Below are 18,523 nucleotides of genomic sequence, written 5' to 3'. Positions count from 1 at the left end.
CCACTCTTCCATCAGAACCTCTTTTAGCTCCTGTAGTGACGAGGCAGGGGGAAATCTGCTCCGGAGTGTTCGTTCCAGTACTGCCCACAAGGGCTCGATAATGTTCAAGTCCTGGGACAGTGCTGGCCAGGGAAGACGTCGCCGTTCAGTTGCGTGCTCCTCATAGCGGGATTGTACTGTCCTTGCTCAGGTAATGGGTGCATTATCGTCCTACAAATACGGCGTCATTGTTGGGGAACAATATTTGAATTACTGGGTGCACCTGACCACCTAAAATGTTCAGACAATCGTTGGCTATAACACGGCTTTTGAGAGTAATGATGGGACCAGCAATTTGAGAGGAATCATAGTACCAGCAGAACACCACGATATTGCTTGTCCACACCATCACACTTCCACCTCCATGCTTAACAGTTGGAATCAAGCAATCAGGGGAGCTTATGACGTGTTTTCACTGATCTTCCGTCCTATATTTATTCTCCTGACACCATGTTTTACGCTTCTTTGCGTTTGTTGTCGTCACTGATGGTTTCTGTATAGCAGCTCGTACATGAATATTCACTTTATGAGTTCTCGGCGGACAGTGTCGATAGATACGGGGTGTCGAAGATGACTATTGAGTTCTGCAGTCACTTTAGCCGTCGTAGTTTTTTGTTGTTTTGACATAATTCGTGTTAGCGTACGACGATCTGTGTCATTTAGTTTTGATTTGTGCCGACTGTTAAGTTTGTACGATGATGTATTTCCTTGTTTTTCGGAATTTGCTTGATGGAATTAGATTTTGCAATCTCTCTGGACTAGCGATAATCTAACACCAAATTTGGTTTGTAGAACATCTGAAACTGAGAGGCATAACTGACATCCCCTGTGACATGGACTGTGCGGCTGATCCCGGCGGAGGTTCGAGTCCTCCCTCGGGTATGGGTGTGTGTTTGTCCTTAGGATAATTTAGGTTAAGTAGTGTGTAAGCTTAGGTACTGATGACCTTAGCAGTTAAGTCCCATAAGATTTCACACACATTTGAACATTTTGACATCCCCTTCAGTTGTAATAGAACTGAAGCAGATATCAATTTTGTTGATGAATGTAAGACTGAAACTGAGTTTCCTTACGTGCCTAATTTGATTTATTGCATTTTGTGACACTGTGTAAAGGTTTCTGTAAAATGGAAGTACAGGGTGATTCAAAAAGAATACCACAACTTTAGGAATTTAAAACTCTGCAACGACAAAAGGCAGAGCTAAGCACTATCTGTCGGCGAATTAAGGGAGCTATAAAGTTTCATTTAGTTGTACATTTGTTCGCTTGAGGCGCTGTTGACTAGGCGTCAGCGTCAGTTGATGCTAAGATGGCGACCGCTCAACAGAAAGCTTTTTGTGTTATTGAGTACGGCAGAAGTGAATCGACGACAGTTGTTCAGCGTGCATTTCGAACGAAGTATGGTGTTATACCTCCTGATAGGTGGTGTATTAAACGTTGGTATAAACAGTTTACAGAGAATGGGTGTTTGTGCAAAGGGAAAAGTTCTGGACGGCCGAGAACGAGTGACAGAGCACTTCATCACTGGCCTCCAAGAAGCCCTGATCTTACCCCCTGCGATTTTTTCTTATGGGGGTACGTTAAGGATATGGTGTTTCGGCCACCTCTCCCAGCCACCATTGATGATTTGAAACGAGAAATAACAGCAGCTATCCAAACCGTTACGCCTGATATGCTACAGAGAGTGTGGAACGAGTTGGAGTATCGGGTTGATACTGCTCGTGTGTCTGGAGGGGGCCATATTGAACATCTCTGAACTTGTTTTTGAGTGAAAAAAAACCTTTTTAAATACTCTTTGTAATGATGTATAACAGAAGGTTATATTATGTTTCTTTCATTAAATACACATTTTTAAAGTTGTGGTATTCTTTTTGAATCACCCTGTATGTTCTAAAAGAATTTGTTTCATATATGCATGATTGCCACGAACGTTTTAACATAATGTCAATTTTTTTATATATCCTACCGTGGTGTGTATGACCTAAGGGCGGAAGTAACTTTCGCCTGATTTGGCACTGACTAGTATAATAGCTCGCTGAGACATGAACCATACATACAGAGAACTGTTACAATTTAGTAGGGAAGGTAACTGAAATATATACTCAATTAGAAGAGGAGAAATGAATCTTTTATTCAAAATCGATAATGTAACTACAGTCAGAAGGAACAACGAAAATAACGTAATTCGTACATACTAGCATTTACGTACTTACAGGTCCTGTTTGGTGAAAAATGGAAAACGAAGCTGAGAACATCAATTGCTGCTTTCATGGTTGTTTTTCATAAGCTAAAGGGAGAGAAAAACAGCAAACGACTTTGATGGGTGACGTAAGAACTTGAAAGACGAATGAAATGAGGGGTAATTAATTCTTTAAGTGATTTACGTATAGGCAGTGATCAGTAGGATTAATAATTATGTTTTGCTGGTAACATTGCTAGTTTCAGTGTGAACGAAGACGACTTGCAGGACGTACCGAACGGGATGAGGAGTCTACTGGGTACAGAATATCTACTGAGAGGAAACTGTAAAAAGACGAATGTAATGTGCAGTAGAGTACCGGTAATGAGGTTAACGAGACACTTACCATCAAAATTGGCGAGCACGAGATAGACAAAGTGAGGAAATTCTGCTGTCTGGGAAGCAAAGTAAGACAGGATTACCACAACGCGGCGGACATAAAATGCAGACTATCATACGCAAAGAAGCCATTTCTAACCAGAGGAAGAGGACTAGTATTAAACATCGGCATAAATTTCAGGAAGAAATTTCTTCCATTGTGTTGAAGTGCATTATGGATCGTAGGAAAACAAGAAAAAAGAGAATCGAATCGTTTTCATGACTGTATTTTGCTAGTTTAAAGTAACTGACAGCAAAATCATTGCTGTAGAATGCTGTGTATCCTCATAAAATTTAACAGCAGTAATTATTCATTGCTCGAAGCCAGATAAGAGAATGAAATTTAGCCCTTGGCTTCAAAGGAATTTCTTCAGTGAGTAGTAATAAAAGGTTTTTGTTGACTAAAGATAGTATTTAAAAAATCAAATTATTTGACGAAATCAAAAAAAATAATTTGTTAGTATTAGTTTTGGTTTTCTGGAGTTGTTTTCTTCTAGGAAGTTCATGCTAAAATATTTTTGACAAAGTATCATACTAGTTATCTGATTTAAGGGTATTTCAAATTTTGTAGTCATTTTCGTTAAAATATATTTTAAGTTTCTCATCTGCCTAAGAGGAGTATGAGCAAATAAGAGGGCTGGGATGAGAAACGATTCCTCTTTAAGTTTCTTTACACCTATGGTCATTCTAAAGAGGATACGAAAGCCATGTGCAATGTTTTGAGGATTGCAGTTTCAGAAAAAGAGATTTCTTCATTCTTTTCAAAACAATGAATAAATATTCGATGAGAATACAAACAATTTTTCGCTGCCATCATAACATTCACAGAAACATTTCAACAGAAATAGTAATATACCTTGACAGGTCATTTGGCTGTTACTGTTGTTACCTGTATCTCGCAGTACTGCAGGTGTTTACTGGTATTTTAACTCTCTTGCAGATATCGAACTGTGTAAAAATACCAGCTTTTCTGCACAAGACCTACGGCAACGTTAACAACCATAATTTCTGATAAAGTATGTTACTGTTTTGCTTCAAACAGTTGTTTGTATTCTTATCCAGTGTTTGCTCATATTTCACAGAAGAACGAACGTAAACACTTGGTAACGAAGCGCAACCGAAAAGTATTTCACTAAAGAGAGAAAAACAAGAATCTGCTTTTTTCTTTGTATCATGAAAGCATATTACATTGTTCATATAAACGCAGATGGAGTTCACCGCCTGAGGAATGTGTACTGTATGTATTGCAGGGACGTCTCACTGGTGTTGAGAGATAGCCGTGGATAACGGCTGGAAAAAGAAGACGCTGCTGGGTGTGACGTCCTGTCGGTAGCGATGGAGACGGTTAGAGGGAAGAGTGGGCGTTATCAGCTCGGCTCGGCTCTCAGCACTGGCCAGGCTCGGCCGTCTTATCGCCGGAGCCATTCATCGCTTCAGTCACGGTCGGTGCCGGCAGCCGCCAGCCTCCAGCCACCAGCCGCCCTTCCCGGAAGTGCGATCTCTCGACTGCCTCACTGGCTGCTTCTGCCGAAGCGATGACGTTAACACGGCTCTCGCAAACGCGTGCCGTGACTGTCGGAGATAAAACGGCACGCAGCCAGCCAGCTAGCTGGCCGCTGCGTTTCGGGGAATGGCTGTTTTGAGCAATGCGTGCGCGATCTCTCCACGACAATAAATGTGTCGCATGTACGGCGGCCAGGTTTCCAAAATCAGAATCAGGGACGCAAATTAGAAACTGAAATGAGTAAATATTTTGTGGAAGCTTTCGTTAGTACTATATCTATACAGTGAATTTGTGTTAAACTGCTTGGTTCATGCTGCAGCTACGTACAACATCGTACCTCGTTAAAACTCGGACTAAAAAGAGACATCAAGATACCTTGCACTATTAATCGAAAAAATAAGTTATTGTTGTCGCAAGAAAACACAATAAATCGGTTTAATCTAATGAGATCTTTAACTGGGGCAGAAAGTGATTATTATTAACATGGTGTAACTATTTTTCGCTGGCCGCTGTAGTCGAGCGGTTCTTGGCGCTTCTGTACGGCGCCGTCCGGCTGCTACGGTCGCAGGTTCGAATCCTGCCTCGGTCATGGATGTGTGTGATGTCCTTAGGTTAGTTAGGTTTAAGTAGGTCTACGTCTAGAGGACTGATGACCTCAGATGTTAAGTCCCATAGTGCTAAGAGCCATTTCAACCATTTTTGAAATATTTTTCATCCTCAATTGACATCCAAGTTTTGGTGTGGCTAATTTCTGAAAGATTTTTTGTCATGTTTTCTAGAAGAATGTATGTCGATCAGGAGTTTCCTATTTTGAAACAAAATTTTATAAAAATCAGCACATCAAGTACCCTGAAAATAAGTATCATTTATAATTATTTCCTTAAAAGCTTCCACAGTAAATGTAATCTTTTCGTCAGTCCATAAAGCATTTGCGAAAGAGAACACACTTTATGAAGAAGCATTAGTGCCATGTACACCTATCGCAAAAGTAGTAATGAGACGCAAATTCTTGCAGCACATAAATTTAGATGCAAGGAGGTGAAAAATGATAGAAATCGTTCAGTTTGGTTTAATTAAACTGTGAGTAGTGTGGCAATGTATATTCTGGAATAGACTTTCTGCTGCAGACATGCAGGGTAGCTACAATTAAATCTTCGCTATTTGGGCAACTGTAAAAAGAAAACTGTATACCGTATACGCACCCAACATTATTGGAATGGTGTTCAGATGGTACACAGCAAGATTTGCATAGTTAATAGTGTTAGTATCAAGTATTACCATTAGGAGCCGGTAGTACAGGGTGCCCACATTAGAACATCGAATTTACATAAAGACAAGATGTAAAGAAATGTTTGAAACGAAATATCCTGATAGGAAATTCATCACGAACTATTCAAGATCTGTAGTACAAGAAGGCTGCTGGGTCCGTTTAGAATATGCAGGGGAATAGGTGACCGGTAATGAAGACCTCTGAAATTATAGACAATTCGCAAGGAGGTCATCGCAGCAGGTTGGTGTATCTTTTACACTGCGTCGTGATGTCCTAAGAGATATGAAATTAAAGGCCTATCGTGTGTGAGGGGTGCAAGAGCTGAATTTCATTGCTGTAACTGGCTGTTAATATCAATTGCTAGCGGTTACTACGACCTCTTGCTTTGCTTCATGTCAGATGAGGCCTGGTTTCATTTTTCAGAAGCTGTAAGCAGTATTAAAACCAGATGAAGCAACCGCTTGCACTTCCAACCTAAATATGGCCCAATCAACGTGTTCCTTGATGGTAGACTTGTCAGTAGAGGTCTCGGATCCCCAAGGGCCCAGGACGTATCATCGCGTGATTTTTATTTATGGAACACACTAAAAGGCAAAGTATATAACGACAATCCTCGTACAACAGACGATCTTAAACAGAACAGAGAAATTAACAATATTATGCCTGCAGAATTACAGAGTGTTGCTGCTAACGTCACCACATGAGGTCAGCGATGCCTGGATGTCCATGGCCACTACTTCCGGCATCTCTTATAAAGAGGTAACTACATGTATCTTTTAACTTTCCTACTATCTATTCTTTTTTAGTTGATTCATTGTTACTTGAATCTCGTGCGTGTGGCGTACCGGTTTTATGTGGAACATCCTGTAATACTGAGACGTAGGGCTAACCGACTTTCACAACAATTTGAGCAAACATGATGTCGTTTTGACGACACACGCAATTATCGAAGACCGCAGGAACTTTATTCGACTTCCGTTAAAATTCAGTGTTGGTTACTTCGGTAACACAACGGTCGGTGTGAATTGGCCTCAAGTAATTTCGTTTCGTAATTTACGTGTTATGAAAGAATGCCCTTTCAAGGCAGTTGCACACTGAAGATTTTTAAAAGCAGGTCATTCTTGGTACGATTTGTTATACTTAGACATCACATAATGACTTACCGGTTGTTAAAGCCTTCATGAGGTCTAAGTGGCAGTACAAAGGGTGGAAGTCCGCTACTTCATCGTGGTGTAGTAATTATAAGCGTCGAGTTACGAACTGTAATGTATCTACGACGGTGTTTCCCGTCTTGCTGTATCTGAAATAATTTTTTCACCTTCGCGTTTTAAAAGGTTCTAGGTTCCAAGACTTCGCTATTAAGCTAATAGAAGTATATTGCTTCTGTGATAATTGATGTTGTGTACAGAGTGCTCCCTCTCTTTGTCTCTGTCTCTGTCTCTCTCTCTCCCTCTCTCTCTCTCTCTCTCTCTCTCTCTGTCTCTTCTTTTTTCTCTGCTGTGAGTTGTCATTGTCAATAATTTACAAATTAGGCATGAAACACGCAAACGCGAATAAACATTCAGGCGTTGCTTATCTTCTAAAACAAACTGACATTCAGAATACAAAGCATAGAGGAGACTAACACATTTGGAACAGAATTAAAAGATAACTTAGTTTCAGGCATCTATAAAGTGTATAAAAGACCTAGTCCTCTTAGGGCTTCAGTTAAAGTAGATCTTTAACCAACAATATTACGCTTTTCATCATTTTATTACAACAAATTATAGTAATAGTGACGCGTTTTCAAGAGATCCGCAATGTGGTGGTGTTTTGAAGCAGCATTTATTCACTGAACATACGATAAATGTGCTTCTTTAATTTGGCTGCTAGAATGGCTACCCACTATATCTAGTTACAGATAAACTTCTGAAATTATTTTTCTGACTTTCTACAAATAAGCTTACTTTCTTGAGATACCTTAATGAAATCTGTTGAATGTACTTATTGGATTCAATACTGAATGGCTTCACTTTTTTAGTACAAATTTTTCAGAAAGTTTCAGAGTTAAATCTTGCCAGAAATTTAGTCTCTTCCTTATCCACAGCCCAGACCACGTGAAAGCAGGAACACATTTATAAATGATGTAACTTCGAGGTGACCGTAACCTGCAGTATAGAAAAAGCGTAACCTTGAGTTCTCTCTGCTTGAGGTAAATGTTATCGTTTTGACTGTCGTGTTCGCCTCCCGTATTGTGAACCAAGCGATCGCGATAGTCAACAGACAACTCTTTCCGTCTTCGATACTGCGTGTAACGTCAAAATGATGATATGTTAGCACTCATTCTTGTGAACTGCTGGTCACCTGTGACGTACGGTTGAGATACAAACATTCGTGTACGTTACAGTTGCAGATAGTCAACATGGGTCTGGACAATGTGAGTAAAGCTGTTGTTTCAAAACAACAATAACAGTGCTGTTGCTCTTCGCGAGTATCGACGCATTAAAGCAACACGCTACGGAGAGGTCCTCTTTCCGCACCAGGGTTGAATAACATGATTCGGAAGTTCAAATTTACTAGTCATTTGGGAATTGCTCCCGGCAGATACCGACGACCAATTGAGCCACAAATTGTTTAACTTACTGTCGTCATGGCTGAGAATGCTGGATGTAATCTCTGATCCTCAAGCAGTCACTGCGTCACTACGGATCAAAATTCCATATTACACTGTTTTTATCTGGCAGCAGTAGACAAATCTATACCGGCAGCGCAGTTCCACGATGCAGATGGTGGTAACTTTGATCCACGATTTTAACCAGAAACGTAAGCATGGAACACAGTTACCAAATATTACACTCTCATGTGGAAATTAAAATGTTTCATTGGTTTGTTCGTTATTTCTCTTCCACATATCCTTACAATTATTTTCACCCAGTTTAATTGGGCAACGTTCACTCGTTTGTCACTGGGGCCATCTCAAGTAGCGGAAGTTTAATTACAACCACACAGTCCACTGCTGTCCTACAACAGTGTATTATCCTTATTCTTTGGGTATGACCACATTCGTTCTTCATTTGGTTATGCTACAGGTTATTTAAAAACAAGCTGTTTAAAAATATACGGGACGGCTAATGAAAAACTGGACAATGTACATCCCGTATTATTTTGTCGTGTCAGAAGTACGCTAAGGCTAAATACGGGACATCTGGTCACCTTAGTCGCATGCAGTGAAAAGTCTTTTATGTTCTGTTTGTTGTCCGTCTTAAACAGAAGAGCGACTAGATGTGTCAAATTTTCAATACCCCCCCCCCCCCCCCCAAAAAAAAAAAAGTTCAAATGTCTCTGAGCACTATAGGACTTAACATCTGAGGTCATCAGTCCCCTAGAACTTAGAACTACTTAAATCTAACTAACCTAAGGACATCACACACATCCATACCCGAGGCAGGATTGGAACCTGCGACAGTAGCAGTCGCGCGGTTCCGGACTGAAGTGCCTAGAACCGCTCGGCCACATCGACCGGCCTCAATACTCAGCTTCGCCACAAGAAGCATCTAAGGTTAATTTCCCAATTTGTACGTTGCCTTCCGCATCTCGCATTTCGAATGAGTGACAGCGCAGTTCTCTGACACGCGTGGTATGTTTATTTCCTAAGAAATGTGTTAGTAATATACGGAATACATAAATTAGCAACTAATATACCTAAATCAAGAAACGCACATCAGCTGAAGCTACTAATCACCGCATGCTGCACTGCAGTGCCAGTCGCGAAACTGATTTTCGTTATCCAGCGGGTAAGGCGTTCTTGCGGGAGAGGCCACTTCCCCGACCATACGCGCGAATAAAGACGGTGATGCTGTGTACCATACATAATAACCACAAGCAATACATACGTTTCAATTTAAAGACACTTGCCGGCATCGAAAAATTCAACAGTGGTGTTCTTCATACAATAAATGAGAGTCCAATTACATTATTCGCAACATGTAAGTGTTCCACAGTTTATCTAATTACCAGATTTAAATGATAGGTCAGTAGACAAAGATGAAAGCAAGCATTACACACTATAAGAAATTTGCTGAAAATGTTTGAACATGCTCTATTTCTGAAATTTTTATTTTCAAAATTCAGGAACTTTTTTAACGAATTAGAAAAACTCTACGAGGGCCATGGCGGTGTTGTTGGAACGTCATCGGAGCCTGGTGAAGGGGAAGGAGCGGGCTCTACTCCCGTCTCAGGCATGGGCGTCTGTTTTAAGTATGTTGTTACTCTGTGTGTGTGACATGCATACGTTTTTAAAGAGAAAAGTGAGGACGTCACTAGCAATAACCCAGTAAAAAAAGTGATGTGAGATAAATACATTACAACACGGGCACGTCGGCTGTAAGGCCTGATGAACCGAAGCCAACATATCACAAAAGTAATCCAAAAGCGATTCTCATAGAAACAGAAAAATTCTGATGCCCTCGTCATGCTACCGCCAGCATTAGTGTGATAATTTAATACAATTATTGCTATTTAATGTGTGGTGGAACTTTATTTTAACCTAACAGTGTTTCCAGCACCGCCATATGTCTGCGAGTTTCAGTCACACATAGTTCACGAAACCGCGAAATATTACAGTACTTGAACTGGTAGGTGATATAATCAGATCTCTTTCACAGCTCTCAGAGTACTGTTGTATCAATTTTTGAGTAACAGTAGCTGTTTGGTAATTTACCTGATTTGCTCCAGAAAATCCTCACGAGAAAGGGCTTTAAATGACTTCTATTAACATAAGTCTTCATAATGTCGTGCGTCATGAAAGTTTCAAGGCTTCCGTACCGCAGTCGGTAGAAACATAACCCCCGTCTGTCTGACCGTATGTTAACACACCTTTTTCTCAGGAATATACAGACGTATCAAATTGAAGATATGTCATATGCTGAAATCTATGGTCCCTTGGCAGTGTAATAAATTTAACTCTTTCATTGCATCATCTGCTTGGTGCACCATCTGCTTGGCGCAGCCGGCCGGGGTGGCCGGCTGGAAGATAGGGCCTGAAAACAGTGTACACTTCGGATTCGCATATCTAGTAGAGTGAACCAATGATGCAAATGAAATTTAAGTGCGATAGGTTGATAACACACAGATATTGAATAAAAATTTTTATTCGGCCACTATTTTCCAATAATCTACAAATTAGTTGAAAAGATGTTGATTTTTGTGAAAAGATGAGAGTAGGATATACGAGGGCAGTTCAATAAGTAATGCAACACATTTTTTTTCTGAAACAGGGGTTGTTTTATGCAGCATTGAAATACACCAGGTTATTCCCTAATCTTTTAGCTACACAACACTATTTTTCAACGTAATCTCCATTCAATGCTACGGCCTTACACCACCTTGAAATGAGGGCCTGTATGCCTGCACGGTACCATTCCACTGGTCGTTGTCGGAGCCAACGTCGTACTGCATCAATAACTTCTTCATCATCCGCGTAGTGCCTCCCACGGATTGCGTCCTTCATTGGCCCAAACATATGGAAATCCCGAGATCGGGGTTGTAGGGTGCATGAAGAAGAACAGTCCACTGAAGTTTTGTGAGCTGCTCTCGGATGCGAAGACTTGTGTGAGGTCTTGCATTGTCACGAAGAAGGAGAAGTTCGTTCAGATTTTTGTGCCTACGAACACGCTGAAGTCGTTTCTTCAATTTCTGAAGAGTAGCACAATACACTTCAGAGTTGATCGTTTGACCATGGGGAAGGACATCGAACAGAATAACCCCTTCAGCGTCCCAGAAGACTGTAACCGTGACTTTACCGGCTGAGGGTATGGCTTTAAACTTTTTCTTGGTAGGGGAGTGGGTGTGGCGCCACTCCACTGATTGCCATTTTGTTTCAGTTTCGAAGTGATGAACCCATGTTTCATCGCCTGTAACAATCTTTGACACGAAATTGTCACCCTCAGCCACATCACGAGCAAGCAATTCCGCACAGATGGTTCTCCTTTGCTCTTTACGGTGTTCGGTTAGACAACGAGGGACCCAGCGGGAACAAACCTTTGAATATCCCAACTGGTGAACAATAGTGACAGCACTACCAACAGAGATGTCAAGTTGAGCACAGAGTTGTTTGATGGTGATCCGTCGATCATCTTGAACGAGTGTGTTCGCACGCTCCGCCATTGCAGGAGTCACAGCTGTGCACGGCCGGCCCGCACGCGGGAGATCAGACAGTCTTGCTTGACCTTGCGGCGATGATGACACATTCTTTGCCCAACGACTCACCGTGCTTTTGTCCACTGCCAGATCACCGTAGACATTCTGCAAGCGCCTATGAATATCTGAGATGCCCTGGTTTTCCGCCAAAAGAAACTCGATCACTGCCCGTTGTTTGCAACGCACTTCCGTTACAGACGCCATTTTAACAGCTCTGTACAGCGCTGCCACCTGTCGGAAGTCAATGAAACTATACGAGACGAAGCGGGAATGTTTGAAAATATTCCACAAGAAATTTCCGGTTTTTTCAACCAAAATTGGCCGAGAAAAAAAGTGTGTTGCATTACTTATTGAACTGCCCTCGTATTTGATACTCCTTTTACAAATAGCGTTTTCTATCAATGCTTCAAAGACAGTCTCATTCGAGCAAGCAATTTTAAGCTCCCCCCACCCTTCCTGGAACAGTGAGTGTAATTTCCAATATTCGTTGACAACAGAGGCAAACAAGCAAGAAAAATCGCACTGACAGCGGAGTTTTAACTTTGGCATATTATTTCTCGTTGATCAAAGGCGTTTGAAGTCAGTTATGAAAAACGGTTTTAGTACAAGTAGACCTAATGTGATCTATATTTGTACTACTAAGTATAAAAGAATATAATTGTCTATGTTACGCTTTAATAATCTATATGTACCGTGCGTACATTAATATATCAGTTTTGTTATGCTGGCGCAATGCACTCGATGTAATTACATTTGCCAAAGTACAGATATTCCGCTATTTCAATCACAAAATCCGTTCATTGGCCAGCAAACTGCTGCCTTGGACCGGCACTAGCGAAGTTAACAATAGATTTATATTTTCTTACATTTTTTTGGTAATGCTTCTTTGTATGATAAGTCTCAAACCAGGATACAACATATAATTGAACATTGCAAGTTTTGCATTGGTATGTAGTGTCCCGGCGCACTTTCTGTTGCGTGAAAACCACGGATCTGCGCTTTAGCGTACTTTTCTGCGAATTTTCGCTCACAATAACAGACTACAAATGTCTCCCTGTGAATCGCAGAAATTTCACCTACCAGCTTTTTTCCGTTCTGTAGCATATTTAAAAAAAAAAGGTGCAAATGGCTCTGAACACTATGGGACTTAACATCTGAGGTCATCAGTCCCCTAGAATTTAGAACTACTCAAACCTAACTAACCTAAGGACATCACACACATCCATGCCCGAGGCAGGATTCGAATTTGCGACCGTAGCAGTAGCACGGTTCCGGACTGAAGCGTCTCGAACCGCTCGGCCACCGCGGCCAGCCGTATTTTTCTACAGTCGGCCTTACGAGAGAAAGGTGATACTCTGCGACTGCCAATTTTCGCCCGGTTACGACCAGTGGAGAGAATAAGCATTTAGAATGCACAAATCTACATCTACATCTACATTTATACTCCGCAAGCCACCCAACGGTGTGTGGCGGAGGGCACTTTACGTGCCACTGTCATTGCGTCCCTTTTCTGTTCCAGTCGCGTATGGTTCGCGGGAAGAACGACTGTCTGAAAGCCTCCGTGCGCGCTCGAATCTCTCTAATTTTACATTCGTGATCTCCTCGGGATGTATAAGTAGGGGGAAGCAATATATTCGATACCTCATCCAGAAATGCACCCTCTCGAAACCTGGCGAGCAAGCTACACCGCGATGCAGAGCGCCTCTCTTGCAGAGTCTGCCACTTGAGTTTGCTAAACATCTCCGTAACGCTATCATGGTTACCAAATAACCGTGACGGAGCGCGCCGCTCTTCTTTGGATCTTCTCCATCTCCTCCGTCAAACCGATCTGGTACGGATCCCACACTGATGAGCAATACTCAAGTATAGGTCGAACGAGTGTTTTGTAAGCCACCTCCTTTGTTGATGGACTACATTTTCTAAGCACTCTCCCAATGAATCTCAACCTGGTACCCGCCTTACCAACAATTAATTTTATATGATCATTCCACTTCAAATCGTTCCGCACGCATACTCCCAGATATTTTACAGAAGTAACTGCTACCAGTGTTTGTTCCGCTATCATATAATCATACAATAAAGGATCCTTCTTTATATGTATTCGCAATACATTACATTTGTCTATTTTAAGGGTCAGTTGCCACTCCCTGCACCAAGTACCTAACCGCTGCAGATCTTCCTGCATTTCGCTACAATTTTCTAATGCTGCAACTTCTCTGTATACTACAGCATCATCCGCGAAAAGCTGCATGGAACTTCCGACACTATCTACTAGGTCATTTATATATATTGTGAAAAGCAATGGTCCCATAACACTCCCATGTGGCACGCCAGAGGTTACTTTAACGTCTGTAGACGTCTCTCCATTGATAACAACATGCTGTGTTCTGTTTGCTAAAAACTCTTCAATCCAACCACACAGCTGGTCTGATATTCTGTAGGCTCTTACTTTATTCATCAGGCGACAGTACGGAACTGTATCGAACGCCTTCCGGAAGTCGAGGAAAATAGCATCTTCCTGGGAGCCTGTATCTAATATTTACTGGGTCTCATGATCAAATAAAGCTGTTTCCGGAATCCATGTTGATTCCTACAGAGTAGATTCCGGGTTTTCAAAAACGACATGATACTCGAGCAAAAAACATGTTCTAAAATTCTACAACAGATCGACGTCAGAGATATAGGTCTATAGTTTTGCGCATCTGCTCGACGACCCTTCTTGAAGACTGGGACTGCCTGTGCTCTTTTCCAATCATGTGGACCTTCCGTTCCTCTAGAGACTTCCGGTACACGGCTGTTAGAAGGGGGCAAGTTCTTTCGCGTACTCTGTGTAGAATCGAATTGGTATCCCGTCAGGTCCAGTGGAGTGTCTGGATATGCTGTTTCGAGCCACTTACTGATTTAACGTAAGACCAGAACTTCCTAGGATTTTCTGTCAAGTCGGTACATAGAGTTTTACTTTCGAATTCACTGAACGCTTCACGCATAGCCCTCCTTACGCTAACTTTGACATCGTTTAGCTTCTGTTTTATCTGAGAGGTTTTGGCTGCGTTTAAACTTGGAGTGAAACTCTCTTTGCTTTCGCAGTAATTTCCTAACTTTATTGTTGAACCACGGTGGGTTTTTCCCGTCCCTCAGAGTTTTACTCGGCACGTACCTGTCTAAAACGTATTTTACGATTGCCTTGAACTTTTTCCATAAACACTCAACATTGTCAGTGTCGGAACAGAAATTTTCGTTTTGATCCGTTAGGTAGTCTGAAAGCTGACTTCTATTACTCTTGCTAAGCAGATAAACGTGCCTCAGTTTTTTTATATTCCTATTAACTTCCATATTCAGGGATGCTGCAACGGCCTTATTATCACTGATTCCCTGTTCCGCACTTACAGAGTCGAAAAGTTCTGGTCTGTTTGTTATCAGTAGGTCCAAGATGTTATCTCCACGAGTCGGTTCTCTGTTTAATTGCTCGAGGTAATTTTCGGATAGTGCACTCAGTATAATGCCACTCGATGCTCTGTCCCTACCACCCGTCCTAAACATTTGAGTGTCCCAGTCTATATCTGGTAAATTGAAATCTCCACCTGAGACTATAACATGCTGAGAAAATTTATGTGACATGTATTCCAAATTTTCTCTCAGTTGTTCTGCCACTAATGCTGCTGAGTCGGGAGGTCGGTAAAAGGAGCCAATTATTAACCTAGCTCGGTTGTTGAGTGTAACCTCCACCCATAATAATTCACAGGAACTATCCACTTCTACTTCACTACAGGATAAACTACTACTAACAGCGACAAACACGCCACCACCGGTCGCATGCAATCTATCCTTTCTAAACACCGTCTGTGCCTTTGTAAAAATTTCGGCAGAATTTATCTCTGGCTTCAGCCAGCTTTCTGTACCTATAACGATTTCAGCTTCGGTGCTTTCTATCAGCGTTTGAAGTTCCGGTACTTTACCAATGCAGCTTCGACACTTTACAATTACAATAACGATTGCTGCTTGGTCCCCGCATGTCCTGACTTTTCCCGGCACCCTTTGAGGCTGTTGCCCTTTCTGTACTTGCCCGAGGCCATCTAACCTAATGTAAATCCAGAATGTGAAAAAAATATTTCTTGTACCATTTCACAGTCGTACGCACTGATCCTACTGAGCTCAGTAACATGTCACAACGGTCAACTGCACCCATACTCGAACTCTAATCTACAACACATTGCGGTTTCATTATTTCCTTCGCCATTATTTCTGTCAGTCTTCTCTGTTTAAACGATTTGTGTTGTGTGACTTGTGGTCAAAATGCACGCCTCTCTGCTGTCGCACCAATTGATGGCAAGGATCTTGTCAGTGCACTTAAACTCAGTGTCTCCTCATTTTAATTTCCTTAAGCGGCTGTTCCATGGTTGTGAAGCCCGAGGAACAAGTCCGGGCTGGAGTACCAATTATCGACATACGGAATATGACCCTGTTCCATACACAGTCCAATAGGAGTTGCCACTACGTCGCCACTTTTTCCTCAATTGTAGAACCCAATTTCTGTTGTGGTGTCAGTATATACAATAAAATCCAAAATACACCCACTCTGACAGTCACACAGTACAAATGTCATTATTCCGAATCTACTTCGCTTGGTTGTAATAAAGTGCTTAAAAGATAATCATCCTTTGAATAGCGAGAGACTTTCATCTATACAAAGCTTGCGATGTGAATGAAATTAATTACGAAACGTCTTATGAACTTTCTAAACAATCGTCCTAATCTTAAATAGGCCGTCGCTTCCCGCAGAATCACTGAAGTGTAGCATTCTCAGAAGTAGACAAAAACTGTCTCGGGACATAATTTCGCCTAAAACTAATGTGTTCAAAAGTATATCTCTGCACCAATAATCACTTAATTTTTACTTCTTAACTTGCGCCATTAGAAGGCAAACAGCAACCAAACAATACATTTCTTCAAATCCAGTGTCTTTCCACTTTGACATTCGAGAATTCACAGATACTGTAGAATTTTCTCTGGTGTTAAGGTAAAAACGATTTGTTTCGTCTGCAGTAAATTGCAGTAATTCTTCAGGCATAAGTATAAGAAGAAATGAAAGAATGCTTGGGTCAACATCTAGTTGACTTTTGTGCCCTGAACTCGAGTCATCAAAGTAATGGTTTAAAGGCAGTAAATCGGTTTTCTTCCAGTCAAACATGTCACTTAGGTGCGCTCTTTTCCGCACCTTTTCACTGTAACTTTCTGATTCCTCGGATGCAGAGGAACTGCTGACTGTAATTCTTGCTCTCCGTTGTGAAGTAAAGGGCTGAGAACTACAGCCTTGAGATTCTGTTGAAGACTCATCACTGCTGGCAACATCAGATGAGTCACACTCACTGTCGCTCCTAGTGAGAATATCCAGGATATGTTTATCTGTGCAACCACAGCGACGTGAGACGGCCACTGTGGTCGAGCGGTTCTAGGCGATTCAATCCGGAACCGCGCTGCTGCTGCTACGGTCGCAGGTTCGAATCCTGCCTTGGGCATGGATGTGTGTGATGTCCTTAGGTTAGTTAGGTTTACATAGTTCTAATTATAGAGGATGATAACCTCAGATGTTAAGTTTCATAGTGCTTGGAGCCATTTGAACCATTTCTGAACTGAGACGTGACAATTCTCCTACAGCAAACAAGAAAACTGACGAAAACACGGGAAGCAAAGTCGAATTCTGCAAAGAGGGAACACAGAAACAAACATTTACGCACTCTCGAACTATACAGTGAGACCACTGAAGAGCTACTGGAAGAGCAGGGCGGAAAGACAACTCTGCGTGTTTACACGTCTGTCGCGCTCAGGTAGCTGTGACTCAGTGCTCCTACACTCGTTCCTAGCCGTGAAAAGGCCGATGGCACGATACAGAACAGGTCCTTAGCGCTGTAGGAAAACCCAAGAGCCGCGCTTAAACATGTCTGGCGCTCCAGGGGAATAGCGAGGCATTACGTGTTAACACGTTCCCAGCAGTCAAAGGGTTAAGCTTCCATGTCAAATCAAGCAGAATCTACTGCTATTTATGACACATATTTCGATATCTTGCAAGTATCGATATCGATAACATGCGAAAATCGTCGAAATTCTCGAATCCCACGAATTAATTTTTTGCAGAAACCTCAGACCGGGAGTCCTGCTCGCACTTACCCCAATTTTTCTCAGATATTTTTACTGATGACTGAAATAATTGCCACTGTCCGAGTGTGGATCAGAGTTGATTTAGGTTACACTGGAGCCATGCAACAAGATGAATTATGTATGAAATGGGAAGCTGAGATATCATTCAGTGTGCTGTATGTGAACATAAAGGCAAAAATACTTATCTGAATGACTTGATAAGGGATAGACGTAGTTACAATAGGCAAGGAATGTTCACGTTTTTCATGTTTTTAACGAAACAAATCGACTTTGTAGTTAATAGGAGCATGGTGGTTGTGGGACAAGGGCGGCACCAGCGCATTTTTTCGTGCAGGTTGCCTACATGAGGGGCAGGTATGCACACAGGGGAAACCTATTGTTCTCCTTTGTGTGACATTCCATTAACCTATTGTTCTCCTTTGATTGACAGGTCGTTAACCTATCGTTCTGCTGAGAGAATCCTTCCTTTTGATTTACAGGTCCTTAACCTATTGTTTTCCCACCCACTCCCCATTCCCCACCCCCTACCCCAAAGGAAACCTCCTCCCTCACTGCCACAGGTACACTTTCAAGTCTGAGTTATTGGACTAGGCATTTTCATTCTTATCAATTTGATTGACTAATTAATTAAATTGATCAATTAATTAACTTCTCCCCCTTTGGTAAACCCCCTTCCCTCCGACACTTCCTCCAGAAAATTGGCGGGAAAAAGACTTATTTAATCGTTCACTTGGAGGGAATTCGATTGCAACTCCATCCA

Source organism: Schistocerca americana, chromosome X (genome assembly GCF_021461395.2).
Source record: "Schistocerca americana isolate TAMUIC-IGC-003095 chromosome X, iqSchAmer2.1, whole genome shotgun sequence".
In the NCBI taxonomy this organism is placed as follows: domain Eukaryota; kingdom Metazoa; phylum Arthropoda; class Insecta; order Orthoptera; family Acrididae; genus Schistocerca; species Schistocerca americana.
Note: the sequence above shows the minus strand (reverse complement) of the source record.